Source organism: Macrotis lagotis, chromosome 6 (assembly GCF_037893015.1).
Source record: "Macrotis lagotis isolate mMagLag1 chromosome 6, bilby.v1.9.chrom.fasta, whole genome shotgun sequence".
In the NCBI taxonomy this organism is placed as follows: domain Eukaryota; kingdom Metazoa; phylum Chordata; class Mammalia; order Peramelemorphia; family Peramelidae; genus Macrotis; species Macrotis lagotis.
In genome coordinates this window covers 16229572-16249727 of record NC_133663.1, presented here as the reverse complement: position 1 = coordinate 16249727, position 20156 = coordinate 16229572, and the positions used below count along the sequence as shown (strand labels likewise).

At 38.7% G+C, this 20156-nt stretch overlaps 1 protein-coding gene and 1 long non-coding RNA gene across 4 annotated transcripts in view; one reads left to right on the top strand and one right to left on the bottom strand.

Moving 5' to 3' along the window:
* KCNAB1 (potassium voltage-gated channel subfamily A regulatory beta subunit 1) overlaps positions 1-20156 on the bottom strand; it is a 490100-nt gene that overhangs the window by 103779 nt on the left and 366165 nt on the right. The gene's annotated exons all lie outside the window — the stretch shown is intronic.
* LOC141490658 (uncharacterized) lies at positions 1561-19218 on the top strand. Of its 2 annotated transcripts, none has more exons than XR_012469300.1 (3): positions 1561-4196; positions 4627-4671; positions 13494-19218. It is a non-coding gene; the product is annotated as an uncharacterized LOC141490658 (long non-coding RNA). The 2 variants fall into 2 exon arrangements; XR_012469301.1 differs by having other exon boundaries at positions 1561-4202.

The window sequence follows — 20156 nt, the reverse complement described above, 5'->3', positions numbered from 1 at the left end:
CTGGACCTGGAGTCAGGAGGACCTGAGTTCCAATCTGATCTCAGATGCTTAATAATTACCTGTGTGACCTTGGACAAGTGACTTTATCCTCACCTTACAACAAAAAGCTACCCCCCCAAAAAAAATTTCTTTTTTGGTTTCTAGTGAGAAGAAACTTCCATGATTCCTGAGGTTGCTCACATCCATTTCATTGCTAAAACTCAAATTAGGCCAATGTTGTTTGAAAGAAGTTAGTCTTCTTAGCCTGACACTTGTTATTGTAAAGCTATCATCATCATCATCATTATTATTATTATTAATTGTTTTTAGCATAGTGTGTTTACAGTGGGAAAGGTTAGAGCACTTTCCAAAGAGCCAGTATACCAGATTGGATGCCTTGCCCACCGAATGGATCCATGTATCACTGTTTTTGTCTTACCACATGATGCAGAAGGAACTACTGATGAGATGGGAAAAGAAGGCAAGAAAATGGGGAGCCTGGTGCAGTTCCCTTTTGTTCTTTGTTACCTGGTTACCATGTGGGAGATTTACAGTAAGCCTTGTTAGCCACTCACTCACCCAAGGAGCTGACAATAATTGAGTGCTTGCTGTTCCAAGAGACCATTCAGCCCATGAACCCGAAATACTTGGGATGTTTAGCTGTAATGTTTATTTCATAAAACAATCTGTCAGATTTGCGGAGTTTGTAACCCCAGTCTCCACGTCAGGCACAGAGTTCCTTATAATTGTGCAGATAAAAGGAAATCTGAGCACTTTTAGGTTCATCTGTGAATAATGCTTGGGATTCTTAGGAGGCCACGGGTATCTTACCTTGCCAGGCAAATGCAGTGACTGTCTAAAACCGAGTCCTGTCATCAAAAGAATAATAAGAACTGAATATGTCTATGTGTGTATGTAGATAATGCTTTAAGTTTTACAAATTTAGATTCATTATCTCATTTGATTCTTCCTCTCTCCCTTCCTTCCATTTTCCTTCCTCCTGGCCTCCCTCCTGGCCTCCCTCTCTCCCTCCCTCCCTTTGTTTCTTCCTTACTTCTTTCCTTCTACAATTCTCTCTCTCCCTCTCTCCCCCTTCTTATTTCCCTCCCTTCCTTCTTTTCTTCCTCCTTTTCTCCTTCCCTAGCTCCATTCCTTCCTTCTTTCTTTCCTCCCTTACTTCTTTCATTCCTTTCATCTTTGCTTCCTTCCTCCTTTCTTCCCTGCCTCCCTTTCTCCATCACTCCCCTTTTTCCTTCTCTTTCCTTCCTCCTTTCCTTCCTTTCTCCCACTTCTTTCCAGTTTTCCTTCTTCCCTCCCTCCCTATCTCCCCTTCCTTCTTTCTGTCCTTCTATCCATCTATCTTCCCTTCCTCTCTTCCTTTCTCCCTTCCTTTCTTTGTTCCCTTTTAATTATATAATTTTATATTTCCTTTATACTATTTAAGTAAAATAATTTCTGGGCAGAGACTAGAAACTCAGTAATCAAGAGTTCTTTCTTGGGGCAGTATTTGAACTGAGTTTAGAGAAGGCTAATGGCTTTAAAAGGAGATGAGATGGGGGGTGTTTAAAGCATGGTGGTGGTAGGGGGCCAGCTTGTGCAAAGCCACAGAAAAAGAGCTGGAGCTTTAAACTGTACAGGGAGAACAGTACTTCATTGACCAGGGGTAACTTGGTGGTGCAGTGGTTAGAGCACTGACCCTGGAGTTAGGAAGACCTGAGTTCAAATATGGCCTCAGATACCCACTAGCTCTGGGACTAAAGGTTTAAATGGACTACAGGCTAACAGGATGTGAATTCCAGGAATGAGGAGGTCATGGCTCTGTCATACTTTGTCCTAGGTAAACCATATATGGAGCTTTGTGCTCAGTTCTGGGCAACACATTATAGGAAGGCCATTGATACACTAATGGATAAAGGAGCATAACCAGATAGGTAAAAGGCCTTGAGCTCATGCCCACAAATTCTTGAAGGAACTGGGAGTGTTTAGACTAGAGAAGACAGGATTGTTGCCAAGTATTTAAAAGGTCTTCACATGGAAGGATTAGATGTGTTCTATTTGGTCAGAGAAGATGGGCTAGGGAGAATTGATCAGAAGTTACAAAGAGACAAACTGAAACTTGATAGAGCAAATCTTTCCTAAAAATCAGTGGAATACCTTGTCTCCACAAGTAGTGGGATTCTCCACAATGAAAATCTTTAAAGGAGACAATGGATAGCCATTTCTCCATTGAGTTGTATAAGGACTTTTTCTTTTGAGGATGACTAGGGGTTCCATGAAGTCCCTTCTAACTCTGAAATTCATTGATCCTGTGAAAATGGTGACCCATGTTTGCTTTCAGATTCTAGGTTTCAGACCCTCAGCTTCATAATACAATTCATTTTGGCCTTTTCACATTGTATGTCTTTTCCTACCTATCCCAAGCCAGTCTCCATGCCTTTTTTTTATGAACATGGATATACTGACTTCATGGAAAATGACTCCCATAAATTCAGTTCTAGAAAAACCTTTCAAAATGGCATCATTTTCTCTACTGAGTTTGCAGAGGGTTTCTCAATCTTTCATTTTTTCATAATTTTAGAACTCAAAGAGGTAATTGGGTTCACCTAGTTAAATCCCCTTCTTGGATGGATAAAAAAAGGTGAAGCCCATAAAAAAGTGTTTTGCTAAAGGTCATAATCATGGTAACATCTTTTGTGGACTCTGGCTCTGAGAAAGGTCCCAGGTGACTCTGCTGAAAGCTAATGGAATAGGGCTCACATAGATACAACAGATTCTTTCCCTTAGATTCCTCTAGAGGTCAAAAGTAATGAAAGGACACTGTCTTCCTCTTTGGAAGTTGTTTTCAGAAGAAAGGGGACCTTCTAGGGAATGCCTTCTAGGGACCTGGCTCATAACTTTCTACAGTTATATATATTGAAAATATAATAAATGAAGTTGCAGTCCCCTCAGGCACCACCTCCATGACCTCAAAAAAAAAAAAAAACAATCTTGAGCCAGAGTCAATGCTATTTTTGACTTTCAATCTCATTCTTAATTCACTAACCCTCCAATCATTTTCACATGATGCAGAAAAAGTGTTCTCCTCCAATCTTTTTTGCATCTGCCAGTATTCCCATTATAAGCCTGACCCTTATTTTTGGAACCAATCTGCTGGGACTGGGGGTTCTTTTTGGGCTTCCAGGATGTTGCTAATGAGCATCTGGCCAGAGTTAAGAAATGGAATCGCAGCTAAACCTTTTCATCAGCTACCTTAATCACCTTTCTGTGTTCATGCTTCACATATGCTCTGACATCTTTATGTAACAATGCAGAATATTCAAAGAATGGCTATGGACTGTATGAAACAAAGCTATGATTGACCCAATGGTCCATAGGTCCTCCCTCTGGACCTCTGAGGAGGGATGAAGGCTAGGGAAATTGCTACTCCCATTTTTACATGTGGAAATAAAAGTTTTTATTTAAGAAAATGAATTATTTAAGGTCCCTTTGGTTATTTAAGTACCTTCCCGTGTTCAAAAGTCAATTTCAAAAGCATAAGATGGGGAAGGCATTTTTATTGTCTGGAAAAGATCTTAGGCTGTGAATGAATTACAATTTCAATATAAGCCAACTGTTGGACATGGTAACCAAGAAAACCAATGTGTTCTTAATTTATATTTAGAGGCACTGACACTGAAAGGGAATAAGGAAGTGATAGTCTTGATATAGTCTGCCCAAATCAGATCATATAAGATTCATATCTGGGGACATTTTAGGAAGGTTATGGATAAAATAGAAAGAGGCTAGAGAAAGACAATTGGAATGGTGATAGGTTTCATATTTACATCATATCAGACTTAAATGATTTAGTTTATTGAAGAACCAGTCAAAAGAAATCAGATTAACAGCCCACTCAAGAAAAATCTCATGTAGGAAAAATGCCTACTGTCTACAGTATGACATGCAATAGGATGATCAGCTCACTGAGCTGGCCATTCAGTCTGTATATCTCAAAGAGGCGTTGCAGATGGATACTGAGAGGATTCCAGAATGGAAGAATCAGAATTCAACCTGCTGGTTTGCATTTGGAATGTCAAGTAGTGCTTTCAGAAGCCTCATAATTCTCCCTGAAACAAAACCCCATCTTGGTGATGTCACATGGCTGTGAATCACAGAACACCATAGCCTCCCAAGAATCAAAACTGTGGGGGAACCAAAGGACAATGGAGAGACACATGGTGGGTGTAAGTAAGCCACAGGCCTATTATGAACAAAGACTTGTATGTGTAAGAAGTAGGATCAAGAATTCCCTCAAAGACACATAGGATCAGAAAACAAAAGTGATCTAATTATAAATTCAAAGTGACAGTCTGAGTCTGTCTACTACCCCTGAAATGTATTAAAAAATCTAGAAAATGATGGATGTTCAACTGGTTGGGGAGATCTCTTATTGAAGGGTATGGACAAGAATGAAATAGGGTGAGAAGGTATGGAAGGGTTGCAATCTGCCCATCGGGAGAAACTACCTTCATCAAGGAGATCTTGACTCTATTGATGTTTTGAAATATATTGTCAGAATAAGAATTTTTATTCCTTGGAGTCAGAAGATCAGAATCAGAGGTTAAAGGCTAAAGGGAACCTTATCCTGTCATCCCTCTTATTTTACAGATGATGAGGCTGAGACCTAAGGAAGTTTCTGACATCATGCCGGTGGTAACTATCAGAGGCAAGATTTAAATGACACTTCAGAGGATATAATTTCCTGTGGAGATGTCAAATTCTATACTATCAAGGGGAAGTTTTATTTTAAGAGAAGGGAGACAGAAGGATCATTTTCAAACACTGAAGGGCTTCCAAGGGATTCTGGGGAAAGGATTAAGGTTGTTCAGCTTAGTCCCAAGGGCAAAACTAAGACCAATGAGTAGAAGTTGTAAACACATAGATTTGGAATAGGAGTCAAGAAAAAAGTTTCTAATAATTGAGAATTATTCCAAAGTATGATGGATTACCTTGGGCTCCTTCCCAAAGGAAGGTTTCAAGAAAGAGGCCTACTTTGTGGTATGCTGAGTGTAAGAGGGATTCTTTTTTGGTTTATGCTGCTTCGGTGTGAAAAGTCAATCAGAATTCTTCCAACTCTGAATACTTGTGTTGCTGTAGAAGATGTATCAAGATGGTATACACACTTCTTTGGCCTGCTCTGGGATGAGAAAGGCAAAATAAGGGCATAAACCCCTTTGTAGAGCAGTGGATAGAGCACTGGACCTACAGTCAAGAAAATCTGACCAACAAAACCTGACTAACTTCAGTCGTTCAACACAGCATTTACCAGCTGTGTTATCCTGGATAAGTCATTTAAACTCTATTTGCCTCAGTTTCCTCAACTGTAAAATGGGTATAATGACAGTACTTTCCTTTCAGGAAGAAATGAGAAAATGTGCATAGAGTTATAAAGTTAGCTGTGATGATGATAGTGGTGGTTGGTGATGGTAATGTGTAACTCATTTGAGTTCTGTGGAGAAACAGGGGTCAGGCTATGTTTAGATGCTAATATTTTCCCTCCATGGTGATTAACATACATGACTTGACGTTCTTGATCTTTCCTTAGGAGAAGAACAAGAGCCACTGCTACTGCTGCTGCTGACACTGATCAGGTTCTTTCCCACTTTACAATTACTGTCCCATTTGAGCCTCATGACAACCCTGGGATGTAGATGTTGTTAATACCCTCATTTTACATTCCAGCAAACTTAGGCAATTGGAGATTGAAGACCAGGGTCACACAGCTAGGAAGCATCTGAATCTGGATTTGAACTCGGGTCTTCCTGACTGCAAGCCCAACACTCTGGTACACATATATAACATTTGGCTGTCCCCCAAACCTGAAACGCCTTCCTTGTATCATCATCATAGCTAGAATTTATATAGGGACTTAAGTTTGAAAAAATAGTTTATATATTATTATTCCCATCATTATAATATATTAGCCTATTCTTAATCCAATTTTACAGATGAGGAAGCTAAGGCTCAGAGATATTAAAGAAATTTCCAAGGGTCATATAGATAGTACTGTTTGGGGTAAAATCACAGCAGGTTGAACTTAACACTTTGAGTAATTGAGGGAGGAAAAACCATTTCCTTGCTACATTCCTGGAAGACTCATTAGTAACTAGAGTTCCTCAAACTATCTTAGCCATTTTCACATTCTGCAGTGAGGGCAGGCCCACTGTTTACTCAATGGGACTTGGTCTTTTTAAAAAATGTTCATAACAGAAAGTCTTTGGCATCTTGCTGACAATCTAGAGGAAGCCAAGTGACCTGTCTGTGTCCAAAATTACTCTAATTCTTCAGAGGAAAGTCACCAGTGAGCTTGGAAGCAGCAGGTAGCACCAGCAGGCCTCCCTTCTTTCTGTTCTTATGACAAATTCCTGCAAGAAGCTCAAGGAAAGGTTAACAATGGGGAAAATGAGCACAGTGCTCTAATCGGGTCCAATTAACACCCACTGGAGGTCTCTTTTCTCCTGGTGTTAGGATCATAGTTTCTCTGTTTACCAATTCAGAAACATCACCTTCTTCTAAGAAGGGGATCTGGAATTCAAGTGAAAAGACTGGAGTCTTTCCAATGATTAGTTTTGAGTGTCATCCTCTGATGGAGCCCAGGAAAATCACTGACAATGAAAATGAAGAGGCTATGGTGATGATGATGATGATGATGATGATGAGGGAGGGAAGGAGGAGGGAGGAGGAAGTGGGGAAGAGGGAAAGGAAGACAGGCAGGAAGTAGAGGAAAAGGAGGGGGAGAGAAAGGGAAGGAGGAGGAGGAAGAAGAAGAGAAGAGGGAAGGGGAGGGAAAGGAGGATGAGAAGGAGCAGGGAGAATTAACCATCATGCAGGGATACCACTTAGAGGCTTGGCAGTCAAGGTCCTCTCCTTTTCATGCCCTTGAGTCTTGAAAAATTAATGTCAAATCTTTTTTTTCTCGGGAAGTATTTAAAATAGTCATCTTTTCTTCATAAATCAGGAATGTGCTGCTTAGAAGATAATTGATGCAATGGCAGTTGAGTGTGTGTGTGTGTGTGTGTGTGTGTGTGTGTGAGAGAGAGAGAGAGAGAGAGAGAAGCAGAGACAAAGATAGACAGAGACACACAGAAAGAGAAGACATCAAAGCACACCACGAGTTGGGAGAGGTGTGTGTGTGGGGGGGATAGATTGAGGAGGAAATAGATTCCTTTCCAGTTCCAAGGTAAGGAGTTGTGTAAGAATGGTTGACAGAATATCTTGGAATAATTCTTTGAAACCCTGTTTTCAGGATTGTGGGTATAATGTTTGTTTGTTTTTTTGCTTTAAGTACCTCCCACAAAATGTGTGCAAGTCTTCCCAGACTGGTTGCACACAACTCCCACTATTGATACTGCACAGTCCAGTACAATGGGTCCACTTGCTGTTCCACACATATGTCATGATACCTTCTGCCTCTATGGTTGATCCATATGTTGGAATGCCTTTTCTCCTCCCCACCCCCTTTTAGAATTTCAGACTTCCTTGAAAGTTCATCTCAGGCACCATCTCCCACAGGAGACCTTTCCTGATTTCTCAATTATTAATCTTTTCCTCTTACCACCCGCCCCCAATTGCTTTATTTATTTATATAGATATATGCATAGGTTTCTAGATTTGGAATTGGAAAGGATCTTAGAGGTCTTCTACTCCAAAGTCCTCATTGTATAGAGGAAAAAACTGAGGTCCAGGGTGTGGTAGTAACTAACTCACTGAAACCAGGCTCAAAGCTAGAAAGGGGGCAGAACTGGGGATTTGAACTCATGTCACTTTCAACCTACCTGCAGACTAGAAACTTTACAAGCGAGGGCTGTTTTATTTTTGCCTTTATATGTCCTATGGCTAGAACTTCCTCACATGTGGAAGGTACTTGGGAAAGGTTTATTCAATTCAGTTGAATTGAAATTTACTTTCCTTTTGAATACCCTTTTAAGATTTGGAAAAAAATTAAGGCCAAAGAAAATAAATAGGAAAATAAATAAGGAATAATCAAAAATACCTAAAGATGATAAAAGGAAACCATCCCAGCTCTGTTACTCCCCAAACTTTTGAGTGATTAGACATAGGAAGCTTAATGTATTCCAGCTATTTGTTTCTAATGGGCACCATCTTTCTACTGTTAATACTTTGTTCTAGAATGCTTAAGGGAAGAATCCCAGAGTTACAATATAAATGTGATGGTTGATCATGAGCTAGAATTTCAATTATTCAAAGGGTACACTTCCCCCCTTTGTTTTTTAAAAAAGGCATAAATACATCTCTCATTCTTGATGAAGGATCCAAACCCCCTTTCTCTCTAGCCAAGTTTTTCAAAAAAATCCACAATCTAATTAGAAAACATTGTTGGATCCAAGTTTTGAAAAATGTTACATTTAAAAACCCCCAATATACTTATACATCTTAGTGCCTAAGAAACTCCATTTAATTTAAACTCTGGAAATTGAACCTTGAAATAAACTTCATGCTAAATTGCAAAATTCATTAGGAAGCCATGGGAAATCCAGAATTATTACCAAGAACTGAACTGGCACTAGTATTTTCTACATTTGGGCCAGGCTGTAGCAGTCAAAAGAGATTATGGTTTGGAATAGAGGAAGAAGTGTACCTCAGAACACAGCATTTTTCAGAAAGGAGAAGTAGGGATATTTGGGAGCTCTCTGGAACAGAACAATGGTAGCTGATTGTTAATTTTTTTCCTCCTTGGTTATAAGCATACACAAAAAATCAAGCCTGTTTTATTATTTTGTTAATTGTCTAGACTGAAAAAAGTGATGGAGAAAATGTTAACAAAGCCTGTTCAACTTAAAAGTGTTTCCTGTGTATATACCCACCCACTCCCATCCCCAGAGAGAATGTTGCTTTTATGACTACACCACCGGAAGGAAGCCTATCCCAGGATGACTGATTTCGATCTCCTCTAAAGTTTCTGCTTTGGGCAAAGCCCAATAGCTTCTCCTTAGTTATATCTCAGACTAATAGAACTGTTGGACCATCAAAACTTAATCTGAATTTGGGATTTTGGTTTTGCTGGCTCAGCTACTGATATAGCTTCCAAGGAATATTTTCTGTTTTGCCTCTGTCTCCCCTGTTTTGAAATTGGTATATGTCAATAGCTTTCTTCTTTAGAAAAAATGTTGCTTTTCCATCATTGTCCCTTTCCAATGATTCCACCCTCACCGAGAAAGCTCTCACTTGTAACAGACAAAAACATTCAAACAACACAAATCAACACATTTACCAAGTCTGCACAGGAATGCCACCTTCTGCATTCATATCCCACCACCTCTTTACCAAAAGATGGGAGGCATGGTTTGTTACCAGACTTCTAAAATCAGAGAATTGCTCACTGTATGGCTCATAACTCTGGAGTCTTTTAGTGTTCTTTTCCTTTACCTCAGGACTATCATTGTGTATGGCATTCTCCTGGTTTTACTTGTTTCACTTTGAATCAGATCATGTAAGTCTTCCAAACTTTCTCTGACTTCCTCAGATTCTTCATTTTGAATTTTTTTGACCATCAAGGGTAAGTGACTTGGTCAGAATCACATAACTAATAAATGCCAAATATCTAAGGTCCATTTTGAACTCAGGTCCTCCTGACTCCAGAACCAGTGCTATACCTCCTGTGCCTTCTAGCTATCCAATAGTCTTCATTTTTAATGGCATAATAATACCTCGTTTATCTTGATGCAATATGTTTTGCTCAAAGGACTGAACCATCCAGGGCCACCACCTTTCTTCTCTTTCTCTGCCACTGTTCAAAAATATCTGCCATAAATATTTTTGTATCTATGCCATATTTCCCTCTGATTTTGATATCCTTGGCCCAGTAGGGAAATGGTTGGGTTAAAGATTTACAAAACCTTTTGAAGTTCTGGTCTATGATGTAGTGGAATGAGGATGGATGGACCTGGAAGGACAGAGATCTTGATGGCTTAGGAGGGTTCTACCAGAGTTGCCTTTGATTACTACCTTCATTTGGAAGTTCAAGGACTGCCTTTCTTTTTTCTTTTTGTATTCCCACTGTTTAGCTTAGGGCCCAGCACTGAGCAGGCAATGAATAAATACTGCTTGACTGACTGGCTTTGATGATCCCCTGTAGAACATGATATTGGAAGAGGACTGCAGGAAAGGCAACCTATGCTAGGAGGCTAGTAGTAGAATAGAATTGGGTGTCACTGCTCGCCTGCAAACAATACGGCCTCTCGAATGACTGGACCACACGTGTTACCAATTCATCAGTCAAAATATTCATTAAGACCTTATGATATGCTCTGCTAAATATTTGGGATACAAAGGAAGCTTAAAAATAGGAGATCCTGCCCTGAAAGCACTTACATTCTAATGTCTTCCTGCCTTCACGGAACCAAACAATTTCATTCCAGTGTTTGGTAATGATAAAACATTTTACTGGTGTGCCTTGGGTCTTTTGTTGGCCATGAGACCCATCAGCCAGTCAGGCAGCATTTATTGAGTCTTCACTCTATGGAAAGCGCTTTATTAAGAACTGGGGGATACGAATAAAGGCAGAATGAATACCAGTCCTCAAGAAGCTTACTTTCTAATGGAAGGAGATAATATGGAAATAATTAGTAGTTGCATATAGATTGTAAAGAATAGCCAAAAAGTCACCTGCAAATGGAAGGAGCTGGTGGCTAAGCGAGGCTGAAGATGGAGTCTGAGCTGAGTCCTGAAGGGAGCCAGCAAAACCAAAGGTGGAAGTGAGAGGGACAAAGGAAGGTCAGTCCAATGTTCAGAGATAAGAAAAGGCATATCATTTTCAAGGACTTGCAATAGGCCACTGTAGATAAAACAGGATGTGTGGAGGGTAGCAGAGTATAAGAAGACTAAAAAGATTCAAGAAGGAGGCTTGAGGCCAAACAGGAGTCTATATTGAATTCTGGAGGCAATATGGACTCACTAGAACTCTTGGAACCAAGGAGTAGCATAGATCAGACCTATGTTTTAGGGGAAAAAAATCACCTTGGCCACTGAATGGATTGGAGAGGGGAGAGATAAGGAGATGAATTAGTAGGTCAATTCAATAGTCCAAGCAAAGGGTGATGAAGTGGTGAGGGGCTGAACAAAGTGCAATGGTTAGGTGAGTAGATATGAGAGGACATTCTTTAGAGAAGTAAAGGTTAAAATGACAAGATCTAGCAATTGTTTAGATATTTGGAATGGGGAACACTGAGGTTGGGCTGAGTGACTCAGAGAATGGTGGTGTCCTTGATGTAAGAGGAAAGTTTGAAAGAATGAAGGGCTTAAGGGGAAACTCATTATCATGGGTTCTATTTTGAGCCAAAACCAAATATTCTACCCTTCAGTGATAGGGCAAACTTCCCCTCTTAAAATATGTCACTGATATCCTAAGGGATCTTTGGATCTTTTCCTGTCTCACTCTGATCAAAGTGTTGTATTCTTCCCTATTGTCTCCTTACCAATGCCTAAAAACTAAAAAAAATAGTCTCACTTCCATCCAAGTCTTCACATCTTCATGAAAATCTTTCCATCTCAATAGCATCATGTAAATTTAGCATTTGAGGATCCAATTCACAGTCCCTCTCTTTCTCTAAGATTTCTACAAGGAGAGATACTTTCATAAAATTCATGTGCAGTGGACCCTGGAGCTTTGGAGTTCAATTCGAGATCAAGGGCCAAGATTAGAGAGCATCATTCCTTGAAATGGAGAGAAAACTGCAGAGAAAGTTGATGGAAAATCATAGTTCTCTTCCAAGGAGATGCTGCCTCCCAATGAGATGACCCTCACATCCCAACATTCTTCTAGTAATGGAATTCTCACTTAACAGATGGAGCAATAGAGACTCAGGCAGAATATATATGCCTTATTCAAGGACACTATGTTTTATCTATTCAATAGCAAGGAATGTGATAATTCATGTGTATTATACAGCTCTATCATAGTATAATCATATTCATGCTGTATGGCTAACAAGAGCAATATGTTCATCCACCCTCTTGATCCTATTCCCAATCTAAAGATGAGGAAACTAAAACTCAGTGGGTTTTGTTATTTGCCCAAGGACCCAGAGCTACCCCAATATAATATAATACAAAATAAAAATGTATTAAATGTCAGAGCCCTGTCCTAACTTTGGGAAACCCCAAGTTTCCCAAACATGATCTCTATGTGCAAAGAGTTTGTTTCAGCATAATACTTATAGATAATGTGCAAAAACTTCGGTATTATGTGTGGAATTTTCTCCCACTCCCTTCTCTATACTGTGACAAATGAGGTGGCCAATAAATACTCAAATTTCCTGCAAAGGATCTATGAATAAAAATGCTATTTGTATCCAGAAAAAGAACTGAGAGTCATTAAGCATTTATTAAGCGCATACTACATGCTAGCCGCTGTGCTGTGTATTGGAGATACAAAGAAAAGAAAAAGATAGTCCCTGACCTTGAGAGTTCACGACCTAATGGAGAAGAAAACATGCAAGTGCTATAAACGGACGGGCTAGAGAAAGGAGAAATAGGAAATAATCAACAGAAGAAGGGACTGGAATGAAAGGGGATTGGGAAAAATTTTCTGGAGCAAATGAGATTATAGGTGGTAATTGAAGAAAGCCAGTGATACAGCCAGAGCAGTCACACAGAACAGGAACATGTCTCAGGCTTACTGACTCCAGGTGAACAACTCCTGCCCTAGAGTAGCCTGGGATAAAGGGTGCCAGTTTTCTAAGAATCACATGCTTAGTATTTCTTCCAGAACTAGGTGCAAGTCTGTCTCTTAGCGCAAGCATAGGATTATCAACAGCAGCTCCTTATTAAGAACAAATCATTATTATTAAATATAAACAGAAAATGATTAGTAGCACCCTAAAGGTAAAAGGCAAGAACCCTAACTCCATATCTAAGTTTAATTCCTGTACTTAACATAGTGTTTGGAACAGAATAGGTCCTTAATACAAATTTATTGACTTGCTGAACTTATTCTAATACATAAATACCTAGTCCTCAGCTTCCAAGTTCATTGATACTCATTTTAGCTATATCATATAACCCTGGGAACATTTAGCATCAATTCTTCTGAGGGATATCTATTTTAAAAATAATAATTTCAAATTTTCAATCCATCTTTAAAAAACCCCAATATATTATCCCTATTTTGAGCATCATGGCCTAAGTCCAGGAAAGAGAAGTGAGATGAAGTGATTTTTGGAAAACGTCCACTTTCAAATTATTCAATTGTTCTGCATACCCCATAGTATCTGGGAAGAGAAGTTCAGCTAGGTGTGCAAAACCTCCACCTTTGGTTCCCCAATTAGTTGAATAAGTTTTTTACCTACTGTTCAGATATAGGAGACCTTTCCGGAGTTCCTTTTAAGTGAGAAAGTGAAAATGTTCAGTGTAAATGAAAGGGATGTATGATGGGAAGAGGAGAAGGAACAGCCATCTTTGGAGTCAGTCTGATAGCAGATAACTAATTAATGTTTATTATTTATTATTTATTTAAGGGGCAGAGAAGAATGCCTGGGGTAAGTCGCCCCTGACCTGGATTCGAAATAAAGTCAAAAGTTTCTGCATCAATTGACAATGGACAGATGTGAGAGTGACCACTACTTTCCAGCAGACAGACTCAAACAACAGCAGCAACAACACAAATGCCTAGTCCTCTGCTTCCAAGTTTATTATATTAATTATATCCTATTATGTTATATATTATATTATATCATATCATATTGTATAAATGAGTTTGAGATAGGTTAATGGTTCTGGGGATTCAGAGACAATGAAATTTCAATCTTTTCCCAATAGAGGCACATTTTGAAATTCTATAAACCTTATTCATCTATTCAAAGTGTTCTTAGATTGCATGAAGTGTTAATAATATCCTCAAGGCCATCAACGATCAAAATGGATGTAACAGACCATTATTTCCAGACCATTTTCCCATTAATTCATTGACTCTTTGTCTTTCCTTTTAGTAGTATTATTAACTTTTCTCCAAAAATATGGACCAGAAAGTGACTATACTATATTGAAAAGAAGACTAGAACAAGCATTAACAATTAGGCTTGCTGGGATAGAATTCCAAGGATCATCAATTCTCATTCTGTAGGGTACCATTTGGATACTGCAACCAGATGGGGTCAGCAAGAAATCTCTCCCAGTGGTGCTATAAAGTATGATTCATGAATTATGGAAATTGCAGGTTTTCCCTGAAGCAGAGTTCAGGATAAGCTTCTAAGTCATCAGCCCAATTCGAAATATTTTTATTCGTTAAATCAAGTCTTGATTTTCCATCGGTTGGCTATAGTCACTGAGGCATGACTATTAAAATTCAAGAAAAAATGCAAATAATTTCTTAATTATCTCTTACTGTTCACCTTTAGTAATTGAAACACACAAGTAATTGTAAGTTGTTTTCTTCATAGATATAGCTTTTGGCAGTGAGTCCTTTGGTGAAGCTACAATGTCATTTGATCAAGGGAAATGGAAATACTTCTGAAAATAATACTAGAGTTAGACTATTATTTATTTTTTTAGCCTAAAGATTTTTTGTTTGACACCTATAGGTGTTTTCCTTTATCTTCTTCCCCAACTAATATTTGTCTAAGCACCATCTCTTCGCTTTTTAAAAAACATTTCAATTAAAAAGCATTTATTTTCTTTTCCTTCTCACCTATTCGGAAAAACAAGGCAATACTTTGGTAATTTACATAGCCAAAAATAAAATTCCTGCATTGGTCACGCACATCTTGAATCCAATACTTTCTTGTCAGGAGGTGGGCATTTACTCCATTGTCAGTCTTCTGGAAACATGATTGGTTATTGCATGGGTCAGAGTTCATGAAGCCTTTCAAAGTTGTTTGTCTCTATAATGCTGTCATTATCTAATTTGTTTCCCTGTTTCTGGTCATTTCACTCTGCATCAGTTCACCTGAATCTTCCCAGGTTTCTTACAATATACTAGGATTCCATTCTCACAGTATAACATGATTCCATCCCATTCCATTCTTATCCCATAATTTGTCATCCATTCCCCAATTGATGACAAGTTCCACTCTTTTGACAAAAAAAAAAACTACTATGCAAAACTAGTCATTACTGCATCATCCCTGGCACCATGTATAAAATTCCAAAACCAGTTTGTCACCTGCTGTCCTAGGATGTTTGGGGTCCTGGGTAAATTTTTTTTTGCAGTATCTCTGCTTATATAACAATTTTTTAAAAGTATTACAATATACATTTGCCTAGATGAAATATATTGCTTCCTCAATGAAAAATTTAGAATAATTCATGTACTATATTCACCTTTTCATAAGAAGCAATGCAGTTTAAAATACTGCCCAGAGCCGACTTGACTGTCTAAATTTGGCTTAAAAGTTTAATCTATTTAAGTTTTTCAATTCTAAACAACATTCTTGATCACTGATAGTTAAAAAAATGAATGCTCCCCCATTCCTATCCTCCTTAGTTTTTGCAATACTATTCATCCGATATTCCAGCATAATGATTCTATTCACCTCATTCCTGAACTATCTCCAGTCCCTCAGCATCTGACCATGTCATCATTCCTTTTCTCAAAAAGCTTCATTGGTTCTCTATTTCTATAGAGGATCCAATACCAAATTTTGTTTTAATTTAATTTTTTTCTTTATCATTTAAGGCCCTTCACAACTGGATTTGAGTCTATCTTTCCAGGCTGACTGAAAGTGACTTCTCATATACTAACTGCTCCTGTCATACTTCGTGATCCCATATGTGACATTCCATCACTTTCTCCGAATCTTTGTATAAGTTGTCCCATATACCTGGAAACTTCACCTTCCTTATCTCCACCTCTTGAGCCCTTAGTACTTTTCAAACCTAGCACATAGTAGGCACCAAATAGTTATTGAATTAAAGTCTTGGCTCTACTGCTGTCTTTCAAAAGAACTTTGCAAATTCTCTCAGTTGTTAGTGTCCCATCACCCCCACAGCTGTGATTTAATTTTGTATAAATCCCATACTTATTTAGCTTTGAACATGTGTTCTCCCCTAGTGATTTGTAAGGTCATAGAGGACAGAGATTATCTCCAGCATTTACTTGACCCTAGCATGCTCTTAATACATATTTATTGATTCCAAACTGACACTACACAATAAAAGATACAATCCCTGTCATTATAGAGCTGTCAAGTTAGAACATGTATACAATTAAGTATGCTGCAAATTAGGCTATGATAAATGAGACTCAGATACAAAGAATTCTAGAAAAAATTTAGGTGAGACAGAGCTTAGAGCAAGATGACTGGGGAAGAAAGACTCCCAAGGTGATCACTGAGGGTGATTTTTGACCAGCTGGAGATGGGAGAGTGCATCCCCCACCTTGGACAGAGGCAGGAGAGAGCACCTCCTGGGAGTTCGGAGGACAGCTCCTGGTGCTGCCTGGTTGGATTGTGTTGTTTAAAACTAGTTTTGCAAATAACATATAATGGTAGCAATGCACATTTTCAAATAAAGTATAGAATGAAATAACCATTCTCCTCTAGAGAAATCATTATAAAAAGCAGTAAAAATATGAGAAGTAGTGTATCTAAGAACCAGATAGCAAGACATGGTGCCAAGAAGACCTGACTTGTCTCTGACTCATCTGGGCTGTGTGACCCTGGAAAAGTCAAAACCTTTGTGCTTCAGAGAAGATGCAAGCCTTCATCTGTGCAGGGTATTTCCATACCTTGGTGCTCTGTAAGAACTAAAACCTAAAAGTGATTACTTTGATTAATATCTAAATTTTGAATGACTTATGATCTATTACTGATTGTCATCTTGCATATACTCCAATAAAGTAGCTTCAAGATTCACATACTAGGCTAGCTATAGAAATAAAAATAACTGAATAATTAATTACATAAATGATTATTTATAATTCCATACTAATTGCTTATAAATAATCATATCTAGTCAAACTGCTGAAACTAAGATTTATTTTAGTGAAGGTCAAAAAAAATTTGGTCCATTAATAAGAATTAAAAGTTTATTTCATTTTGACTGCTTTTAATGCCTCACTTTGTGTGCATCTCATAATTTAATATATTGGTATAGGATATGCATCTAGCTTGCTTTTTTTTGTAAGGCAGTAAGGTTAAGTGACTTGCCCAAAGTCACACAGCTAAGGTAATTATGAAGTGTCTGAGGTCGGATTTGAACTCAGGTCCTCCTGACTCCAGGGCCAGTGCATGTAACTTTCAAATAAAATTTTTTACCAATAGAGTACACTGCCAAAATAGTTTGTCTGCCAAAATAGACACTTGTCTGGGGCACTGAAAAGTTAAGTAACCCCCCCCCCCCGCCAATGACCATTTTACAGATAAGGAAACTGAGGAGAGTGGAGCTTAATTGACTTGCCCAAGGTCCCCTAGTAAATAAGTGTCTGATGTCAAATTTGAATTCAGGGACATGAATCCTCTGGACTCCAGGCCTGGTGACTGTGCATTGTATCACCTAACAGAACTAATTATTTCTCTCTTGTAACAATCCAGGTGATGAATCTAATAGGATAGTGACTCTGTGAGTAGACAGAAGAAGATGAATATGAAAAATGTTTGGGTGGAGAACTGACAAGACTTTGCATTTGATTGGAAATGGGGCATAAGAGTCAAGGATACCTGGAATTCATGAATCCCATCTTCAGATCCAGGGCTTTGTTCACTAGATGAGATGGTTGGCATCAAGCAAGGAGTAACTAAAATTCAACCTCAAGCTCCTTTTTGCCATGTGGCATTATTTATTAGCCCTATGACAAAAGATACTGGGACCATGTCAAGTTCTCATTTCTGTAGGACAGGACAAGCCCAGGGAGGAGGGTTGGCAATGTGGACCTTCCTTCCAGCCCACGGGCCGACGAACTCCACAGATCTCCTCACTATAATTTGTCCATGGTTTTTCATGTTGAGTCATTTTTTTCCTGAAGTTCCCCTATGTATTTTCCTATGTCCAGGATTTTCCCAACATGATGGGGGCTCTCCTCTAGATCTTTTTCTATTCCATGAGTGTCAGTGCAATGGTCAGGATACCTATCTGAGAGCCCTTGTCCTAATCAGGAGATATAATGTTCTGCTGGTCAACAGAATCACCACAATATTACTTGCAAACAAGAGAATGAAGGAAACCTCTGTTCCATTTTAACCATGCACAGGTTGCATAGGTCACCCTCTATGATAGTGGTAAACACTTTTGTCACACCTGGTTTCCTGCAGCTTATAGTCATACTTGACTTGAGTGGTCTTTTCTTCTTCAGAAGAAGACAAACTTCTTGTTGGGAAAAAGTCCATAAGGATGCGTCCTGTTCTATAAAATCAAGTGATGGTCTTTATTCAACAAACCAATAATATAGTGTACAGGTCCTAAAATTATTTGTATCTTCTAGTTAGGTTGGCAACCTTCAAAATCTGATCTTCTGCAGAAAGTAGTCTGTTAAAATTCTGCCCATTCTCTTTTCTGGTTTCCCCAGGGATATCCTCAACATACCATTAGCCCAATCTCATAAAGATTACAGGGGCAGATAGGTGGCATAGTGGGTAAAGCACCAACCCTGGAGTCAGGAGAACCTGAGTTCAAATTCAGCCTCAGATACTTAATATGTACTTAGCTGTGTGACTTGGAAAAGCCACTTAACCCCATTGCCTTACAAAAAATCTTTAAAAGTTTTTAATATAGACAAGAAAATAGTCATAAGGGTTGAAGTATGTTGCTGATGGCAATGTAGAACAATGTTGGAAAAATTTCTTGGTATCTGGGGATATGCAATAAAGGTAAAAATTTTAGAAGAAAGGATATAAAGGGGAGGTTGATAAACTATCATTTCCACCTAGAACTTTGTTGCAGCTCCCAATTTAATTTTCATGCCAACCAAGAGCATTAGGAGGACTAAGGGAGATCTCATGGCACCAGCTCCATGCAGTCCCTAAAATGGCTTGAGGGGATGCAGAGATAGAACCAGAGATTCCATGGACTCATAGGATCTTAGATTTAGAGATGCAAAGGACCTTAGAGGATTAATGACTTTTATAAATAAAAGAAGTGAAATAAAAGGTTAATGACCAAGGCCATTCAGCACACGAGAGTAAAGACTGAATTTAAACTTGAAACCTCCTGACTCCAAGTCCTTCTCTCCATCCATTAAACAAGGGAACTTTCTCATCCCAAGTCAAATTGTTAACTAAGCACAAAAATTTCCTGAGGAAAAAAACAGGAATTGATCAAAAGACTTGTTAGCCTGAAGGCTTCTGTTGGCTCTTGATGGATTCCTGGTTGTCTGTAGTTATTTGTGGCCTCAGTTTGTCCGCATAAAAAGAGATTTAGCTCCTCATTGGAATGGAAAGAGCTACTGCACCCTAATAAAGGGTAGCTTTGAGTAGCAGATAATTTAAAACTTGAATTTTTGAAGACCAGAAAACAGTAGCAAAGAATGCTTCAGTGAGCTGCACAATTAAAGATGGTAGAAACAGTGAAAGATGCAGTCCCCAGTGGGGAGCAGAGATGTGACAAGGAGCATACATAATGAGGGAATGAGGTTAGGATGCCTTTCCATGAATAACCTGCTGATATCACCAGAAGACTCAAGCAGCTGTACAAGACAAGAGGTGTGAATTATCCCCACTGATGAGTTCCTTGTAACTATGTCTCTTCCCGTGTGCTCTCCGGAAACATGTACTCTCTATACTCATGCTCCTTCACCTATGTTATCTGATCATACATGTTTCCACATGGTTATGTTTCTCTGATTGGTTGTATGGTAACATTTAAAGCTGCCTCTGTGCATATTGTAAATCATTTCTTCTCATTTAATTTGATAGGCTACACTAGTCAGTGTCTTTTACTTTGAACTAATATATCATTTCTGGTTTTTGGCTGAGTAAAAATAAAATCATCAGTAAGGGCTCCTAAAATATTCTGATCCACAGATGGGACATTAGTGGTTTAGCAGTTATGATAAACTCCTTAATTTTTGCAATTCTTTTTTTTTGCAAGGCAAATGGGGTTAAGTGGCTTGCCCAAGGCCACACAGCTATGTAATTATTAAGTGTCTGAGACCAGATTTGAACCCAGGTAGGTACTCCTGACTCCAGGGCCGGTACTTTATCCACTGTGCCACCTAGCCGCCCTAATTTCTTCAATTCTTTTGATATCTC